The 20,532-nt window shown below is 37.6% G+C and overlaps 1 protein-coding gene across 4 annotated transcripts in view; it reads right to left on the bottom strand.

Moving 5' to 3' along the window:
• The window catches only part of LOC150078471 (rho GTPase-activating protein 45-like), a 492,654-nt gene that overhangs the window by 449,516 nt on the left and 22,606 nt on the right, over nt 1-20,532 (bottom strand). For all 4 annotated transcript variants that reach the window (XM_090385482.1, XM_090385485.1, XM_090385486.1 and 1 more), the window contains exon 2: nt 5,278-5,377. The gene's annotated coding sequence lies outside the window, so the exon portion shown is untranslated. The remainder of the gene's footprint in view (nt 1-5,277; nt 5,378-20,532) is intronic.

The following is a 20,532-nucleotide window of genomic DNA, read 5'->3' as shown; positions in this document are numbered from 1 at the left end:
TGAAGATTTTAAGGCAAGAACAGGTTGGCTGAAAAACTTTAAATTCAGACACAGTATACGTGAACTAGATATTCAAGGCAAGAAACTTTCTGCAGACGAATCGGCAGTAGTGTCCTTGTAAGTTTGTTTCAGTTATAGCAAACTACAACAAAGAAAACATTTATAATGTTGATGAGACGGGCTTATTATGGAAAGCATTACAGAGAAAAACCTAGCCACTAAATGAGAAATGCCTGCACCAGGTTTTAAAATGAGAAAATAGCGAATTACAATTGCTATGTGTGCAAATGCTACTGGAACACACAAATTGTCCATGCTCGTTGTCGGCAAGTCCAAAAAACTGAGAGCATTTAAAAATCTTTATAATTTTCCTGTTTTGTATAAAAATCATAAAAATGCATGGATGGATGTTTCTGTTTTCCAAGATTGGTTTATGCTTTTTTTATTTAATTAATCTTAATTTAATTTAATCGTAAGGTAAGAATAAATTTATTTAAACTTAACCTTATGTTCAATTATCTGGAAAATTTGGCTATTCGGAAGAGGTCTGACATCAGTTATTCCGGATAATTGACGCTCTACTGTGTATCATATTGATGAAGGTATATCAGGCTTAATGTCTAAGTTTGCAGATGATACAAAGGTTGGCAAGGTGGTTAATGACAGTCATCAGGGTGAGCTACTGCAGAATCATTGGAATACTGATTTTTGAAAAATAAATCAATCTTCATATCATTAATCATTAAGGAATGTTGCTCTGTTGTATGCTACAACACAGCAAGAATATATCCAGCTCTTTGACATAACATAGCCTCAGCAGTTCCATTTATATTCTGACACAATCAACATGTCATAGAACTAGGAAAATTGGGTCGATGGGCTGAGAAATGGCAGTTGAAGTTTAACATTGACAAATGCAAGGTACTGCACATGGGTAGCAGTAACCCCAGGGTAACTTATCAACTGTGTGGTACTACACTCAGGGTAGCGAAGAATGAAAAAGACGTGGGGTAATTGTGCAGTCTGATGTGAAATTCTCCAAGCAGTGCATACATGCTTCCAGGACAGCTCTTGGGTTTTGTCAATGATATACAGAAACTTTGCTAGCAGGGATAAGGAGGTGATTATCTCTTTGTATAAGGCCATGGTTAGGCTGCAACTTGAGTACTGTATACAGTACTCAAGTTGCAGACAGAGTGCTCCTATCTAGAAAGGCTTCAGTTCTGCAAACTGGAGAGCCTCAAGATTAGGCTCCTGTGGAGAGATCTGAGTGAAGTGTTTAATGCTTGAATGGATTGAGTAAGCTGAATGTTAATGGCATTCTTCCACTTGCTGAGACCACACACGCAGGAGAGGGAATAAATTCAAGTTGAGAAAGTATGGGCACAGAATAGATGTGCAAAAGTTTGCCTTCAGCCAGTGGGTAACTGGCTTCCACAACAACAGGCTTCCATCTGTTGTTGTGGAAGTAGATGGGTTGAATAAATTCAAGAAAGAACTAGAAAAATTCTTGGAAGGTATAGATGGGTGAACTGTGTAGGGTTTTTTTTTTTTTTTTTTTGACTGATTCTATATAAGCTTGCTTTCTTGTATCATTTGCCATTACTACTACTATGATTGATTTTGATTTGGTAGTTATTGGCGCATCGGCTTCTGTGGCCATATTGCACCTCCCAACGTTTTTGCAGTACTTTGATCCAAGCCCGAGGCGGGAATCGAACCCGCGACCTTTGGGTTGCCGGGCAGGTACTTTACCCACTCGGCTAGCCCGGTCGGCTACTACTACTATGCACAACTTAAAAAAAAAAAAAAAAAAAAAACTATAAATATAGAAGTTACCTGGAAGATGGTCAAAAATCGCATTTGTTACTTTGTCTCTAATACTAACGTAGTCACTAACATAGTTAACAATATCTGCAAAAAAGTACCTAATACTAAATCATTGTTGATTCTTAACAAATACCCTGCATCATGGTATTTGTGAATATACTACCATTTTTATCAGTTACACTAACAATGATTAACCATTGGAATACTGATTTTTGAAAAATAAATCAATCTTCATTAAGGAACGTTGCTCTGTTGTATGCTACAACACAGCAAAAATATATCCAGCTCCTTGACATAACATATCCTCGACAGTTCCATTTATATTCTGACACAATCAAAATGTCAGAGAAGTTTACAAATAATCATTCTGACAATGAATATAGTCAACTATATTTAGCAGTTACACAGGCTTGAACTACAATCCATTCAAACACATATGCTGCAGCACTCTTGTTCTTGACCATTCGGTAACATTTCTTATGAGTTTTTTGATAGATATATGAAAATAGACTAAAAATAAAACATGGTAATAAAATCAATAGTGTGTTTGTATCATTACTATATAGTTGAATTTTTTAGACAAAACGAAGGCGCCTCCATAGCCAGGTGGGCAAGGAGCGGCAGTGTGTAGCACATGCTTCTTGAATAGACCGGGGTTCGAGCCCATGACCACCAAATATGGAGGATGTGGAAAGGTCAGGGGATGACCACCGCATATCCCCCCGGAGCAATATGGCCTTAGTTACTAATGCTCCTAAAAACCAAATAACAAACAACAACAAACAAAATGAAGTTTGTATACTGGCATCATTATCGTAGCATCTCATATTGTGTAATCCTTCACAACACGTTACTCCTCTTTATACTTCAAATAAGCTATTTAGCTTCAAAGTTATTCAGCTTCTCCTCAGTGAGTGGGTAGTACTCAGAGATATAAGGGCTGACAACCCAGTTGTGACTTATTTACACAATATGAGAGATGGCAATAGGTGTTCTCCTTAGACTAATAAGGTTTTAGCACAGAAAGCTACAAACTATGTAAAATTCAAACTATGTTATTAGTTAGTGCAAAAAATGAATATTTTGACTAAAATATTCATACATAGTTGAATATTTTAGTCAAACCAAAGTTTGTACAATAGCATCATTATAGTCGTATCTCATGTTGTGAAATGCTTCAACTAGTTGCTCTCCTTATACTTCAAATGGCATCTCTCATAATGTGTAAATAAGTCATGACTACACTGTCACCCCTTATAACTCTGGATACCTACCTGCTCACTGAAGAAGCCAACCAACTTCGAAACAGTGCTGTCTGAGTGGTGGTTCTCAACTGAAAATAAGTAACAATAGTCTTCTCTAATGGGGAAGAATTACTCATTTATTCATTTGAATAAAATGATTGTCTGTTAGAAAATTAAGCTGTCTATTCATTAAAATCTGCCTAGTAAATAAGCTTCTTACTTAAAAGAAAGAAAACTTAAATGTAAGATTCTTAAGAGAATCTCAAAATAATAAAGAAAGAAAGAAACAGTACTATGGGTAGTGGAAAACATAATTATGTCACTAAAATTATTGAAACTGAAGTTAGGAAACATTTAAACCACAGAATAGTTAACTACAATTTAATACTGTTAATAGGGTTATATTGATAATGCAACATGCTATCCTGCTCCTATAAACCTAATCACCTCTATTTCAAAACAAAATAAAAATTATAAAAATGTAAATAAGAGAAGGAAAGACTAAAGTAATACCAACCTTCAGAGGAGCAAATTCACAGCTCCCTTTCCAAAGAGACATAGGCCCATACCACCAAAGAACAAGCACTACTTAAACAACAAAATAGAAATAGGAAGCTCACAAGCACCATCTCTTCAATGGTGAATTTATAAATATCAGTAATCTCAAGATTGTACCACTGATATATTATGATGTCATCAATGGTTAGTGAATTTAAAAAATTCATTTTTAAATTTGCTTAAATTCATAATCTAATAAATGATATAGCCAAGCCAGTGTCACTGATAAATTATGTTGTCATCGGTGATCTTACAAACATAGGTTCAAATTATTTAATCTTATCCATGTGTTTTTATTTGTAACTATATTTTGTTTATGTTATAGTTATGTTTATGTTTAAAGATTTGTTTGCTTTAAATACCTAAATCTGTCTGTCAATATATAGTAAGAGAAACACATGATTACACATTTGCACCACAGATGTATATCTGCATAAATTTCTTTGGATGACATTTTATGTCACTACCTCAGTTGACAAACAAACTTCTGTGCCATAGTGTTGAAAACTATTATTACCCAATGTAAAAAGAAGAAAAGACAGAAAAAAAAAAAAAAAAAAAGATTACACACTAGGAGAGGCCACTTTCCCAGTCATCTTTCATCACATCCATTATGAAAAAACTTCTGATTTTATTACTATATTTAAATTTGATTTTTTATTTACATATATTTATCACGCAAAAAAATAAGCAACAAAACATTTAAGAGTGATATGTGTAAAATTAGGTTCCCCCACCTACAACTGAACCAACTAAATAATATGGCAGATGCAAAATTAGGGAGAATTTTTTCATAATACACCATAATTCTATAAGTGTATATCACAACCCATTCAGTTCTTCATTAAAAAAGAATGCAATTGGAATCTTTTGGCATAGCACTAATAAAGTACAAAATATTTTTAAAACAATAAAAAAGTTTTAAGGCAGAAAATAAGATGGTAATTACATTTAAGTATTAATATTGTATCATTTTAAATTCTGAAAATAAAATCATGCTTGGTTATTTTGAAAGAACATTTTTTGAACTAAAATGATCTTTGTTTTTATTTACTGCAGCATTGCTATATTTTGAAATTAATTATAGCATTTACTTCTACTGTAACTTCTATTTCGTTTTCAGGAAAAACAATATAGTGATGCATTTTAATACACTTTTAAAAATTTCTTTGAATTTATATTACCAGACTTATTTTTTCTAAAGCACATTACCATGAACTAAATCACATCTTGAACTTGAAAAAACAAAGTGGAAGACTGAAAATGATTTGTTTACATAAGAAGTTATATAATTACACAACATGTGGTTAGGTATTTAAAAACTCAGAGCCAACACAACCTAAGGAACTGCAAAATGTTAAAGCTGCTAACATTATTATTATAAACTTACCTTAACTTTAGCCACTTGATAATTTTATTTATATCAGTGTGTTAAAATATCCTTTAAATGTCATTATATGCATGCATTGAGTAGCTTATTTTCAATGTAAGCAAAGCCACACCCAATAGAAAACATCTGGTAAAGTACACTTGTTAGTAAGCCATCAAAGTGCAACACATACATACATTCCACATGTAAGGTCTGTTGCCCTGTGAGATGAGCTAAACTTGGAAACAGGGAGGATCTGCAATGGGAGCTACTCACCCCTAACTGTGAGACAGTGACTCTCTTGCCATACTTGCTCTTCAGACTGTCTAACTTTGTGTTCAGCTTTCTCTCAAATGTTTCCATTATGATGGTACATCTATAGTGAAATTCAGAGAAAAATTTTTTTTTAAAAATAGTAATATGGGTAACTATCAAACACTTGACATAAAAAAAACAAAAAAACTTTTTGGCATGTTTTCTAAATCTGTAATGTTAAAAATATTCATTATTTAATAGCAGCCTACTTTAAAATGATCTACTTTCTAATACAATTTGTATAAAATAAGTGTTCAGACAGATTTTCAAAATATAAAACAGTTAAAATTTTTCTAACTTTTAATATGCACCAATGTTAGTAAAAGTAAATTAAAAAAGGAATTCAAATTGCACAATAATAATCATAGCATTTCAACTGCTCGCCATTCTTAAGTATGAAACTTTGTATGTACACATACTGATTTATTTGAAAGATTATTTATTCACTTTACATGTACATACATACATGAATATACACACATGAAACTGTGCTAATAATCTATCAGAAAAATTAATTACATTATTGTGATTTAGAATCACTGGTAATTGGCATTTATGAGATCTTCTCTAGCTGTGTTCATCATAATTAGATTATTCATTACATGGTGTCACTCTTACAGATAACCGATTTGATTGAGTATCAGAAATATCAATATATGAAACACAAAAGTAAATTACTAGCGTGCATTCTGGATTTTGCTGTGACAGCTGAAGAGTAAATTTAGGTCCATATTTACATAAAATTCTGTATTGTAAAGTATTTGTCATTACCAGTGACACAGCAAGGATGGGCAATTCATGGGACATTGAAACAAATAACACCCACATTTAACTTGGATGATGGCTAATTCTTTTGTACTGTGGTTTACAACTGCTTTTGAAACTATGCTGCCTCTATTGTTTAAATTATTACTTGATGTTTCAAACAAAGTAGAATGTTGCAAATTATTTGTGTCATATCTGATGTTTTGTTATAAGATAAAAATTATCTGAATCTGCTGTTGTTGTTTATTAGTTACATTGTTACCTTTCATATGTGGAAATAATAGTAGTGGCCATATAGTAGTGGTGACTCTATTGTCAGGGAAACGGGGAACATGCTTTGTAAAAAAGATAGGTGGAACAGGACCAGGGTATGTCTGCCAGGGGCAAAGGTTGATGACGTTGTAGAGCGAATATCATCTTTTAAGGGCACAAAAGGTGATATAGTTGTACACGTTGGCACTAATAATATTAAGAGTAGGAGACCGGCAGAATTACTTAACAAGTACAGGTCACTGTTGAACAAAAGCCGAGAATTAGGGTTGAATTTGAAAGTGTCTGCAATTCTGCCCAGACATGATAGGAGGGAGTATATGATGAGAGCCTTGTCGATCAATTCGGCCCTGGAAAGATTGTGCAAGGCTCAAGGGGTAGAATTTTTTTCAGCCTGGACTGTACTTGTTAACAGGAGAGATTGCTTCTACAGGGATGGGATACACTTAAATAGAAAGGGTGCAAGAATATTTGCTGATGCTATCGAGGCAGTGTTAGGTGGGTCGGAAAACTGCTAGCTTGGGGGGAGACAAAGACCAATAGATTGACAGTAGCCACTGGCAGAGGTGAAAGAGATTCTTGCACTGCTTCTATTAGAATGAGCAGAAGCCTGAAAAACAAGATGCATGGTATTTCAGAGACTGCTGGGAGCCATTGCGGCACAAGTAAACACATGGGTTGTGTTAGGGTAGCTAAGAATAGAAACAGGTGCAGGTATACTTGCGTGTACACCAATGCTAGGAGTTTAGTAAATAAATTTGATGAATTTGAGGTATTGCTCAAAACATCGAAGGCAGATATTGTTGGGATATCAGAGACGTGGTGTCACACAGATATAAGGGATGCGGAACTGCAATTTGGGGAGTACAACGTCTACAGAAAGGATAGACAGGATAGGAAGGGGGGAGGTGTTATGCTATTAGTTAAGAAACACATAAAAACCAAGGAAGTGAAGCCAGTCGACATCGCTGGACAGTGCAGTGTGGAGTCAGTTTGGTGTGACATAAACATTGGGAGATCAAAATTGAGAGTAGGAGTGTGCTATAGGCCTAATGACTCTGATGAGTATAATAAGGAACTGTACAGGGAAATAGAGTGGGCCAGTAAATCAGAGTGTCTTATAATGGGAGATTTTAATTTCCCAGATATTGACTGGATTTTGGGGGCTGGTTACTCACACACTAGCAGGGCTTTTGTGGATTTATTGGATGATTGTTTTCTACATCAGCATGTTCGGGAGGCAACTAGAGGGAGTAATACTCTTGATTTGATTATCAGCAGTGATTCTTCATGCATTAAGAATCTGCAGATAAATGAACCACTAGGTGGCAGCGATCACAGTGTGCTGAAGTGGGATTTACTCAAAGAGGTAACTACCATTAGGGGTAAAGGGAAGGGTTATTGCTTCCGTCAAGGCGACTACGATGGACTGAGACAGTATTTAAATTCTATACAGTGGGACCAACTGATGATGTTACCAACAGCAAATTCAAAATGGGAAGCATTCAAAGAACTTATCTTGGAAGCTACTAGGCTTTACATACCAACTAAGAAATACTGTTCAAGGTTTAGGCCAAAATGGATGTCAGATGAACTAATGAGGCATATGGCAGAGAAGAAAAATGCATGGGATACATTAACAAATTAACACATGACACAGAAGCCTATGATAGATGCAAGTTGATATGCAACCAAGTTACAAAGGAGGTTAGGCAGGCGAAGGCAGATTACGAGAAATCCTTGGCAAGGGATGCAAAGAAAAACAGCAAAGAGTTCTTTACTTATGTAAACTCTAGAAGGAAGGGGATGAATCAGATTGGTCCACTTGATATTGATGGGTCAAGTGTTGATGATCCTGCTCAGGTAGCTAACAAACTAAATCAATATTTTGCATCGACATTCACACATGAGGAGTTATTCAGCGAGGGGAATGCCAGAGGTGTATTCAACTCTAGCAGTAAGCTACAGAATCTTGAAATAACTGGGAGTAAAGTGGAGGAGAAACTGTTGAAGATAAACACAAGAAAGGCACCCGGGGTGGATGGGATCTATCCAGTTATATTAAAGGAGGCAGCAAAGGAAGTAAGCAAACCCTTAGCCATAATTATGAGAGCTTCCTTGGACTCAGGGGAGGTACCCATAGACTGGAAATGTGCAAATGTGACCCCAATTCACAAAGGAGGATCAAAGGCTGACACAAGTAATTATAGACCTGTGAGCTTAACTTCTGTTCCAGGAAAATTAATGGAGGCACTGGTTAAAGAAGCACTGCAGGATCATTTAGACAAGACTTCAGTTATAGCTCAGACACAGCATGGTTTTGTTAAGGGGAAGTCTTGCCTGACCAACTTGATTGGATACTATGATGCAGTCACAAAAGAACTGGATGCAGGGAATAACTTTGATATTATATACTTGGATCTTAGAAAGGCTTTTGATACTGTTGCACATGGAAGACTGCTACACAAATTGGAGCAGTGTGACATTGGAGGCAAATTGCTGCTATGGATAAAGGGGTGGTTGAGGGGGAGAAGACAGAGAGTGGTAATCAATGGACACTGCTCATCGTGGACTGATGTTATTAGTGGAGTCCCTCAGGGCTCAGTGTTGGGTCCATTATTGTTTTCTGTATTTATAAATGATATTGATGATGGTATATCGGGCTTAATGTCCAAGTTTGCAGACGATACAAAGGTTGGCAGGGTTGTCAAGGACACTACTGACACTATGCTGCTGCAACAGGATCTGGAAAGGTTGAGCAGATGGGCTGAGAGGTGGCAAATGAAGTTTAACATTGACAAATGTAAAGTACTACACATGGGAAACAGCAACCCCAGAGCAACGTATCAACTCTGTGGTACAACACTGACAGTGGTAGAGAATGAAAGGGACTTGGGGGTGGTTGTGCAGGCAGATATGAAGTTCTCTGAGCAGTGCAGACGGGCTGCAAGAGTAGCTCATGGAGTATTGTCAATGATATACAGGAATTTTTCCAGCAGGGATAAGGAGGTGATTATTCCATTGTATAAGGCGATGGTCAGGCCACACCTAGAGTACTGTATACAGGTCTGGAGGCCTCATTTCAAGAAGGATGTAGAGCTGCTGGAACGAGTACAGAGAAGGGCAACAAGATTAGTGAATGGAACAAAGGGGTGCTCTTACGAAGAAAGGCTTAAGTTTTGCAAATTACAGTGTCTGGAGACTAGGCACCAGCGAGGTGATCTGATAGAGGTGTATAAAGCCTTGAATGGTTTAAGCATGCTCAATGCTGATGGGATTCTTCCTCTAGCTCAGAAAAATCACCTGAGAGGGCATAAATTCAAATTGAGGAAAGACAGATGTAGGATAGACGTGCGGAAATTTGCCTTTAGCCAGCGGGTGGTTGGTTGGTGGAACAGACTTCCATCCCTTGTGGTGGAGGTTGATAGCCTAAATAAGTTTAAGGCTCAGCTGGACAGGTATTTTGAACGAACAGAGGGGTGAAGTGGAAGTGGTTTTTTTTTTTTTTTTTTGGCTGATGCTGCATAAGCTTGCTTTCTTGCATCAAATGCCTCTACTAATGCTAATGCTATAATGCTATTGTTAAACTTCACCAATAACCAATCAGCAATAACAAACAGTCAAAATCCAAAATTAGACACTGAAATATTCTTTCCACCTTTTTATTAGCATCAGCGGTGGCAAATGATGTAAGAATGCAATTATATATCATCACCAAAAAAAAAAATCTCAACACCTCCCATTTTATTTCATTCCCTCCAATAGTTTGTCCAGTTCTTCTTTGAATTCATTTACGCTATTCACCACAACAGACAGAACCTTGTTCCAGTAATCAACCACCAACTGGCTAAAGGTAAACTTCTGCACGTCTATCCTACAACCATCCTTCCTCAATTTTGATTTGTAGTCCCTCACTTGTGTAGTCTGAGCAAGAGAAAGAATCCCATCGGCATCCATGCTTGCTCAATCATTCAAAGTCTTGTACACCTTGATCAAATCACTCCACAGGTGCCTTAAATTTAGACGCTACAATTGCAGAACTGAAGCCTTTCTTGGAGAGCACCTCTTTGTTCTCCGTTCGCAAATCTCATTAACTTTCTGTGTACTCCTTTAAGAAGCTTTACATCTTTCCTAAACTGACAATTCTAGAACTGTGTGCAGTACTCAAGATGAGGCCTGATCATTGATTGCCTTATACAATAGGATAATCACCTCATTACCCCTACTAGCAAAAATCCAGTACAGTAAACCCCCGCTATTCGCGGTCGCTGATTTAATATAAAATGAAACCTAAAAAAATGTGAATTTTAAAGCGCCGTGAACATTTTCCACCATAAAAAAACATGGGTGTGGTTAAAATTATCTTTCCCGGTCAAAACAGCGCTCAGTGGGTGGGGTGGGGATGACAAAATCACGAGCATGGATGTTTCTCGCTAATCCTTGTTCAGTATGTGTTATGCACTTGTCATGGAAGGTTTTGTCGTTTGCTTTTAATTTATATGCTTATAAATTGAAGAAATTAATCAATTTATAAATTGATATGCTTACAAAAGTGATAAATCTACCGTTTTGCAGTGTAAAACAGACTTTTTTGAGTGTGTTAATGGAAGAAAGTGACTTTACTGTGGACAAGTTCTTTCTAACCCGTACAATAATATAGCTACGAATAACAAGGGAAATGTGAAAAGATCAAAGACGGTGATAACATTAGCGAATAAAATTGGGTTATTAGACAAAATTTCTAATGGTGAAAGTGTCTCCTCAGTGGCAAAACATTATAAAATCAATGAGTCAATGGTACGGTCAATCAAAAAAAATCGGAAGAAAAAATCCGCTGTAGTGTCCGTGAAAATGCGCTAATTGCTTCAAAAATTTGCTGTGTAACTCGCAATGTTAAATTAGAAAAAATGGAAAAAAGCTTTAAATCTGTGGATAGAAGACCAAACTCCTTTATCAACACTTTAGCGAAACTGGTGATAGCACTGGCAGGATAAGTTTTTTAGCTAGCAAAAGCGCTGGTTTGAAAGATTTATTTGAAATTTCTAATAAATATTACATTTAATATTAAATTGTTTCTTATTTTCATTTCGATGCCATATGCTTGCATTTCACTATGTGCTGTCTATATACATAGTCATATTATGAAGGTACATATAATACTACATAGACAAAGTTTTAGACTAGTTTTTCTTATATATTTCATACTTTAGAACGGAACCCCTTTATTACTATGGGAGTCATAACTCAGTATTTGCGTTTTCGGTATTCGCGGCATTTCTCAGGAACGTAACCCCCACGAATAGCGGGGGGTTTACTGTATATCATTGACCAAACCCCATGAGCTGTCCTGGCAGCCTGTCTGCACTGCTCAAAAACTTCATATCCAACAACACAACTATCCCAAGTTCTTATTCATTTTCCACTACTCTGAGTGTAGTTCCACACAGCTGATACATTACTCTGGGGTTACTGCTACCTATATATATAGGCGCCTCCGTAGCCAGGTGGGAAGGAGCAGCAGTGCGTAGCACACGCTTTCTTGATTAGACCAGGGTTCGAGCCCGTCACCACCAAATACGGAGGATGCGGAAAGGTCAGGGAATGACCACCGCATATTCCCAGAGCAATATAGCCTTAGTTGCTAATGCTCCTAAAATCCAAATAACAACAACAGCTACCTATATGCAGTACAGTAAACCCCCGCTATTCGCGGGGGTAATGTTCCTGAGAAATGCCGCAAATACCGAAAACACGAATACTGAGTTATGGCTCCCATAGTAATAAAGGGGTTCCATTCCAAAGTGTGAAATATATAAGAAAAATTAGTCTAAAATTGTTTATGTATGTATGTATTATATGTACCTTCATAATATGACCATTAGAAATGCAAGCATAAGGCATCGAAATGAAAATAAGAAACAATTTAATATTAAATGTAATATTTATTAGAAATTTCAAACCAGTGCCTTTGCTAGCTAAAAAACTTATTCCGCCAGTGCTATCACCAGTTTCGCTAAAGTGTTGGTAAAGGAGTTTTGCCTTTTCATGAATGATGAGTGAACTTAACTGAATTTTATTTTGAGTTCGGTCTTCTATCCACAGATTTAAAGCTTTTTCCATTTTTTCTAATTTAACATCACGAGTTACAGAGCAAATTTTTGAAGCAATTAGCGTGTTTTCACGGATACTATGGAAGATTTTTTCTTCCGATTTTACCGTTGACTCATTGATTTTGCCACTGAGGAGACACTTTCACCATTAGAAATTTTGTCTAATAACTCAATTTTATTTGTTAATGTCATCACCTTCTTTGATCTTTTCACATTTCCCTTCTTATTCGTAGCCATATTTTTGCATGGGTTAGAAAGAACTTGTCCACAATAAAGTCACTTTCTTCCGTTAACACACTCGAAAAAGTGTGTTTTACACTGCAAAATGGTAGATTTATCACTTTTGTAAGCATATCAATTTATAAATTGATAAATTTATTCAATTTATAAGAATATAAATTAAAAGCAAATGACGAAACCTTCCATGACAAGTGCATAGCACAAACTAAACAAGGATTAGCGAGAAACATCCATGCTCGCGATTTTGTCATCCCTCTCCCCCACTGAGCACTGTTTTGACCGGGAAAGACAATTTTAGCTATGTCCATGTTTTTTTATGGCGGAAAATGTTCATGGCGCTTTAAAATTCACATTTTTTAGGTTTCATTTTATATAAAAACAGCGACCATGAATACGCGAAACCACGAATATAGATACCGCAAATAGCGGGGGTTGCAGTGTGCTACTGCAACAGGATCTAGATAATTTGGGCAGATGGGCTGAGAAGTGGCAACTAAAGTTTAATCTTGACAAATGCAAAGTACTGCATATGGGTAGAAGTAACCCCAGAGAAATGTAACAATTGTGTGGTACTACACTTAAGGTGGTAGAAAATGAAAAAAGACCTGGGAGTAATTGTGCAGTCAGATATGAAGTTTTCTGAGCAATGCAGACAGGCTGCCAGGGTAGTCATGGGGTTTTGTCAATGATATATAGGAATTTTGCTAGCAGAGAAAAGGAGGTGATTGTCCCTCTGTATAAGGCAATGGTCAGGCCACGCCTTGAGTACTGCGTACAGGTCTGGAGGCCTCATTTTAGGAAGGATGTAGATTTACTTGAGCGTGTACAGAGGGCAACAAGATTGGTGAGGGGAATGAAGAGATCCTCTTACCAAGAGAGGCTTAAGTTCTGCAAATTGCAGTGGCTGGAGACTAGGCACCTGTGCAGTGATCTGATTGAGGTGTATAAGGCCTTGGATGGGTTGAGCACGCTGAATTCTGATGGGATTCTTCCACTTGTTCAGATTATGAACCTAAGGGGGCATAAATTCAAATTAAGAAAGGACAGAAGTAGAACAGATGTGTGGAAATTTGCCTTTAGCCAGCGGGCGGTTAATTGCTGGAACAAACTTCCATCTGTCGTTGATAGGTTGAATAAATTTAAGGAGGAACTGGACTGGCATTTGGAAGGAATGGTGCTTTTTTTTTTTTTGCTGATGCTGCATAAGCTCATACACTTGCATCACATGCCACTACTACTACTACCCACTTAGTAATGGGTAGGTCCACCTTTCACCCGTATAAGAGCAGTCACACGGCGAGGCACTGAGTCCACTAGTTCATGAAAGTGTTCCACAAGTATTTCAATACATGCCATAATTCCATAATTCCGTCGCATTCCTGTGTGGAGGATCTAAAGCTCGAACAGACCTTTCCACAGCATCTCACAGGATTCATGTCTGATGAATGGGGAGGCCATTCTATGGGGGGTAAAATCTGCGGAATGCTCTTCAAACTATGTTCTAGCCAGCAGAGCTCTGTTAGGAGGCACCTTGTTCTGCTGGAAGACCCCATTGCCCTGTGGGTGCAAGATGACCATGAAGGGAGGCAGATGGTCTGCAAGGATGATCACATAATCTGGATTGTTCAGAGATAAATGTAGATGTACCAATGGTCCCAAAATGTGCCAGTTGAACACACCCCAGACCATTACCGACTATCCACCTGCCTGAACAGTTCCTAGTTGACATGACGGGTGCACAGCTTCGTGCAGTTTCTGAAATATGTGACCCTCCCCGCCACTTGAAATAACTGTGAATGGGACTCATTTGACCAGGAGACCAGTCTTAAGTCATCCAAGGTCCAGTGCCGATGATCTTTTTGCCCAATTGAGGCATAGAGTTCTGTGTCATGGTGTTAGCAATGGGATTCTGGTAGGTTGGTGGTTCCCATAACCTACTGCTGCTAATGATCACCTGATGTTCTTGGTGGAGACATTTCTAGCACCTCCCTCGTTCAAGTCACTAGTGATTTGTGCCACCATAGCTCATTGGTTGGCTGAAACAATGCAACGCAGATGTTGACGTCCTTGTTCATCCACCACCTTTCTCCACCCACAGTGCTGTTCATGATGAGATGTTATTTCAGAAATGGCATATTCCTGATACACTCTTGATACTGTTGAACAGGGATAGTGTAATTTCTGTACCACCTCTGTGATAGTGACCCATACATCATGCACCCACTATCACCCCTCTTTCAAAATCTGTTAACTCACGACATTTATCCATACTGACATCAAATTACCATCTACGTGAATGCAGTGTACCTATATACCTGCCAAGCGGTGGGTTCATCCACTAGCAAGAGGGATAACATCATTGTTGCCCAGAAACCAGATATCCCATGAATTCTGTCCTTTCAATGTACTCCTTAGTTGGTATGAAAAGCCTAGTTGCTTAGGTTTAATTCCTTGAATTCTTCCCATTTAGAATTTGCTGATGGTAACATCAGCTGGTCCCACTATATAGAATTTAAAAACTGTCTGAGACCACTGTAGTCACCTTTATGAAAGCAAAAACCCTTCCCTTTACCCTTAATGGTAGTTACATCTTTAAGAAAATCCCAAATCAATATATTGTGAACACTGTCACCTAGTGGCTCTTTTATCTGCAGGTTCTCTATGCATAAATAATCACTGCTGATAATCAGATCAAGAGTATTATATCCCTCTTGTTGCCTCTCTAATGTGCTGATGTAGAAAACAGCCATCCAATAAATCATCAGAAGTCTTGCTAGTCTGTAAGTGACCAACTCACAAGTTCCACTCAATATCTGGAAAGTTAAAATCCCTCCATTATAAGACATTCTGATTTACTGGTCTATTTCTCTGTACACTTGCTTATTATACTCATCAGAATCATTAAGTCTATAATACACTCCTACTCTCATTTTTTCTTTCCTAGTACTTATGTCGCACCAAACTGACTTAACATTGTGCTGGCCGGCCATGTCAACCGGATCGCTGCTTTAGATTTTATGTGCTTCTTAACTAAGAGCACAATCCCTCTCCTAACCGAGAGGACTGGAAACATGTATTGTACTATGTATAAAGAGTTTAGAAGTGAACTCTAGTGTTTCGCCTAGTATCTGTGAGGACAATGTAAATCTCTTGATTCAGGATGAGATTTGTTTTAGGGCTTTGCAAAGATGCTCAGACTTTCTCTACTGAGAACTATTTCGAATTAAAAAAACTGTGTTTGGATACTGTATTGGCATGAATCTGAGTGAGATTCAATGTAATTGCACACTTTGTGTACTGACTATTATATTTAACAGTTCCTTGATGTATATAGTTTTAGTATATTGTTAGGAACAGTTTTATTAATAATTAATTTTTAAGTGAACTTTTGGGTTGACTTTTGTGGTGAGAGCAAAGACAGGGCTTCTTTTGACAGTAGTCATTCCTTCTAGGCCCTTCTCTTTTTTCTGAATTAGACTTGTTGGACTGTCAATGGTGTCAGAATATATTTCTGCTCCTTCCAGACCAGAATCTGTTTTTAAAACATAGAGCAAACACTTATGCAGAAATCAATATTTTGCAAATGTTTTCTTGAAGTTTTTTTTTTTTTTTTGGCTGCTGATTTTTGGGAATCTTAATTGCCTTCAATCAAGTTTTTGGCTTTCAGAACTGGTCCAACTTGAGGGAAATCTAATCGATTTGATTTTACTCTTCGCTTTTGTGATGAGACTGTTTGCTCCCACTGCATAATTCCTTTATAATTGTAAAGATATTGTACAGAAACGTCTTTAAAAGATTTAATTTTATATATATACCTTTAATTTGGTTAAATTTATTCCTTGTAAACACTTATTCAGGCACACTATGTTCATTCAAACTGTTAGTTCAAATCCAGAATAACCTGTTTCAGATATATATGCTAATTATGAGATTAGGGTTTTCATATAGAAATTTTATGTTTGTAAATAGTTATTATTGCTATACACAAATTTAATTATTTCTTAATTGCTAACTTAGTTAAGGTTATCTTTAATGGGGTTAGGAATTCTAACCTGAGTACATATAAATACCACTAGTTGTAGTTTCGTTTTTTCTGCCCCATGGGTTGGGCATCCTATGGAACAGTGTATCCATTGGTATTGCACTACCACCAATGGATGCATCTGCAGAGGCTTTTATTGCACTAGATAGTAGAAAAATGCCCCATATATTTCAATCAATGGCACCTCCATAGCCAGGTGGGAAGGAGCAGCAGTGCGTAGCACTGCTTCTTGATTAGATCAGGGTTCAGGCCCGTCACCACCAAATACGGAGGATGCGGAAAGGTCAGGGAATGACCACCACATATCCCAGAGCAATATGGCCTTAGTTGCTAATGCTCCTAAAAAAAAAAAAAAATAAATAACCAAACCAACCAATATATTTCAATACTAAGATGGTGTTAAGATAGTGCAGTATTCAGGACAGGACAACCTGAGTACGAGGTTAATGTATCCACTGGTTTTGCACTACCTCGAGTGGATTCAATAAAAGACAGGAAACAGGTCCGGCTCCACATGACAAAGATAGGCACTGGGCAGCAGTTGTCCAGGTGATGGCTGCTCCCTGGTGGCAAAGAGATCTGACACTCACAACACATACTACAGAACATTCATTAACACTGCACATACATTCGTTAACCACACGTCAGGCCCGTTTTACAGTTTTCTGTATTTCATCATAGTGGCACTAGGTGGAGATGGATATTAGTCTGAGAGCCACCATAGACAGGGTACACATATACATACATGTCCTTTATGTATACATTGTCACCCCCATATTCGTATTCTGCATCCCTAACATCTGAGCGAAATCACGTCTCTGAAATCCCAACAATGTCTGCATTTGATGTTGTGACCAGCACTTCAAATTCATCAAATTTATTTACTATGCTCCTAGTTTTGGTGTATATGAAGTATACATGCACCTGTTCTTACTTTTAGTTACCAAACACAGCCCATGTATTTACTTGTTTCACGACAACTCCCAGCAGTCCTTGAAATCCCTACCACCCTGCTTTCAAAGCTGCTGCTTGTTCCAATAGAAGTAGTGCAAGGATCAGTTTAATTTCTGCCTGCAGCTATTTTTAATGAATTTATTATTGCACACATGTTTTCTTCTTTAAAACTGTATTTCACAAAATTGCTGCTTTCCACCCAGAATTTAAAAAAAAAAAAAAATTTATTCTCTTGAATGTTATTTCTTTTGTCATTATTTGTAAGACACACATAAGATACATGCATGATACATAACTGCCGCTGTACAGCTAGCTGTTTGACATACAACAACAGTTGTATGTGATGCACCATCATGTACAACTGTTGTTTGTTTTTTCTTCAAATAAAATCACTTTACATTCATTTTAGAAGTACACCAATCATGTTTACAGACTGAGTTGAGAACAGGGAACAACTTTCCCAATGAGAAAAAAGTAGATTAGGCAAAATTTAAATTTATAAATTGTAAAATATCTAAATGATAATGCTTAGTCCAATTTAAACATCACATTCAAAAATTTCAGCCCAAATATGACAAAAAAGGCCCAGAAAACAAATAGACTAAGCCGAAAAATAAGCAAAATAGACTTCTGTGTATTTTAATTGAAACAGTTGAAAACAGTTGAGTTTTAATTGAAAAATTGTATAGTTGCAGAATTCTCCAGCAGCACTTTCCTGTCTAACTCTCATTGGGATGAAATGGATTATCTGAGCACCACCGAACATCATGGGGTTAAATATTGTTGATCTAATTGAGGTGTATAAGGCCTTGAATGGATTGAGCAAGCTCAATGCTAACAGGATTATTATTATTATTAATAGCCATATGGTGCAAGAAAGCCTGAGGCTTATGATGCACCAGGAAAAAAAAAAATTCCCAAGTTAACCTGAGAGAGAGAGAGTCAAAAGTAGAAGGGAATCGCCAAGAAAGAGAAGAATGATAATATCAAGCTCAGGACCCTGGGTGTGCCAAGCCCATACTCGCCAGATGTGAGCCCATGGGGTTAAATCTTCCTCTTGCTCAGATTACTAGCTTGAGAGAGCATAAATTCAAATTGAGGAAAGACAATTGTAGAATAGATGTGCGGAAATTTTCCTTTAACCAGCAGGTGGTTGATAGTCGAAACAAACTTCCAACTGTTGCAGTGGAGTTCAGCAACTTAAATAAGTTCAAGACAGAACTAGACAAACATTTGGATCTCTCCACCTCAACTGTCCATCCCCTCCAAGTGGGTAGTGGTCTGTCTGCTGTGGAAGTGGGTAGTTTGAATTTATTCAAACGTTTGCATCAACAATCAACTACTGCTGGCTGAAAGGCAAAATTCTGCACATCTGTCCACCTTCAATTTGAATTTAGGCCCTCTCGTGTGTGTGTGTGTGTAGTCTTGGGAGGAAGAATGTCATTAACAGAAGCATATGATGCAAGAAAACAAGCTTATGCAACATCAGCCAAACCCCCCCCCCCATTTCACCGCTCCATTCGTTCCAAATGCCTGTCCAGCTCAGATTTAAGTTTATTTAGGCTATTAACATCCACAACAAAAGATGGAAGTTCGTTCCACCAATCAACAACCCGCTGGCTAAAGTAAAATTTCCGCATCTCTATTCTACATCTGTCTTTCCTCAATTTGAAACTTTGTACCCTTAGGTTCTTAATCTGAGCAAGAGGAAGAATCCCATCAGCATTCAGCTTGCTCAACCCATTCAAGGCCTTATACACCTCAATCAGATCACCTCGCAGGTGCCTACTCTCCAAGCGCTGCAATTTGCAGAACTTCAGTCTTTCTTCATAAGAGGACCAATTTGTTCCCCTCACCAATTTTGTTGCCTTTCTTTGTACTTGTTCTAGCATCTTTCTTAAAATGAGGCTTCCAGACCTGTACACAGTACTCTAAGTGTGTCCTGACCATTGCCTTGTATAATGGGATAATCATGTCCCTGTCAGCAAAATTCCTATATATCATTGACAAAACTCCATGACCTGCCTTGGCAGCCCGTCTGCACTGCTCAGCGAACTTCACATTTGACTGCACAATTACCTCCAGATCTTTTTCACTTTCCACTTCCCTGAGTGTAGTACCACACAGATGGCACGTTTCTCTTCAGTTATTGCTACCCATTTGCAGTACTTTCATTTGTCAATGTTAAACTTGAGTTGCCACTTCTCAGCCCATTTGCCCACCTATCTAGATCCAGATGGAGTAGCATACTGTCTTTAACAACCCTGCCAACCTTTGTATCATGTGCAAACTTTGACATTAAACCTGATATACCTTCATCAATATCATTGATAAATACACAAAACAACAATGGGCCCAACACCAAACCCTGGGAAATTCCACTAATAACATTTGTCCACAAAGAGCAGTGTTCATTGACTACAACTCTCTATCGTCTCCCACTCAACCATCCCTTTATCCATTAGCATTAGTAGAGGCATATGATGCAAGAAAGCAAGCTTATGCAGCATCAGCCAAAAAAAAAAAAAAAACTTCCATTTCACCCCTCAGTTCATTTGAAATACCTGTCCAACTGAGCCTTAAATTTATTTAGGCTATCAACTTTCAGAACAAAGGATGGAAGTCTGTTCCACCAACCAACTACCCGCTGGCTAAAGGCAAATTTCCGCACATCTATCCTACATCTGTCTTTCCTCAATTTGAATTTATGCCCGCTCAGGTGATTATTCTGAGCAAGAGAAAGAATCCCATCGGCATTGAGCATGCTCAAACCATTCAAAGCTTTATACACTTTTTTCAGATCACCTCGCTGGTGCCTAGTCTCCAGACGCTGTA

The sequence above is a fragment of the Mastigoproctus giganteus genome, chromosome 11, assembly GCF_048544385.1.
Source record: "Mastigoproctus giganteus isolate SK-2022 chromosome 11, ASM4854438v1, whole genome shotgun sequence".
NCBI classification, from domain to species: Eukaryota; Metazoa; Arthropoda; class Arachnida; order Uropygi; family Thelyphonidae; genus Mastigoproctus; species Mastigoproctus giganteus.
This window is presented reverse-complemented; position numbering and strand designations above follow the sequence as displayed.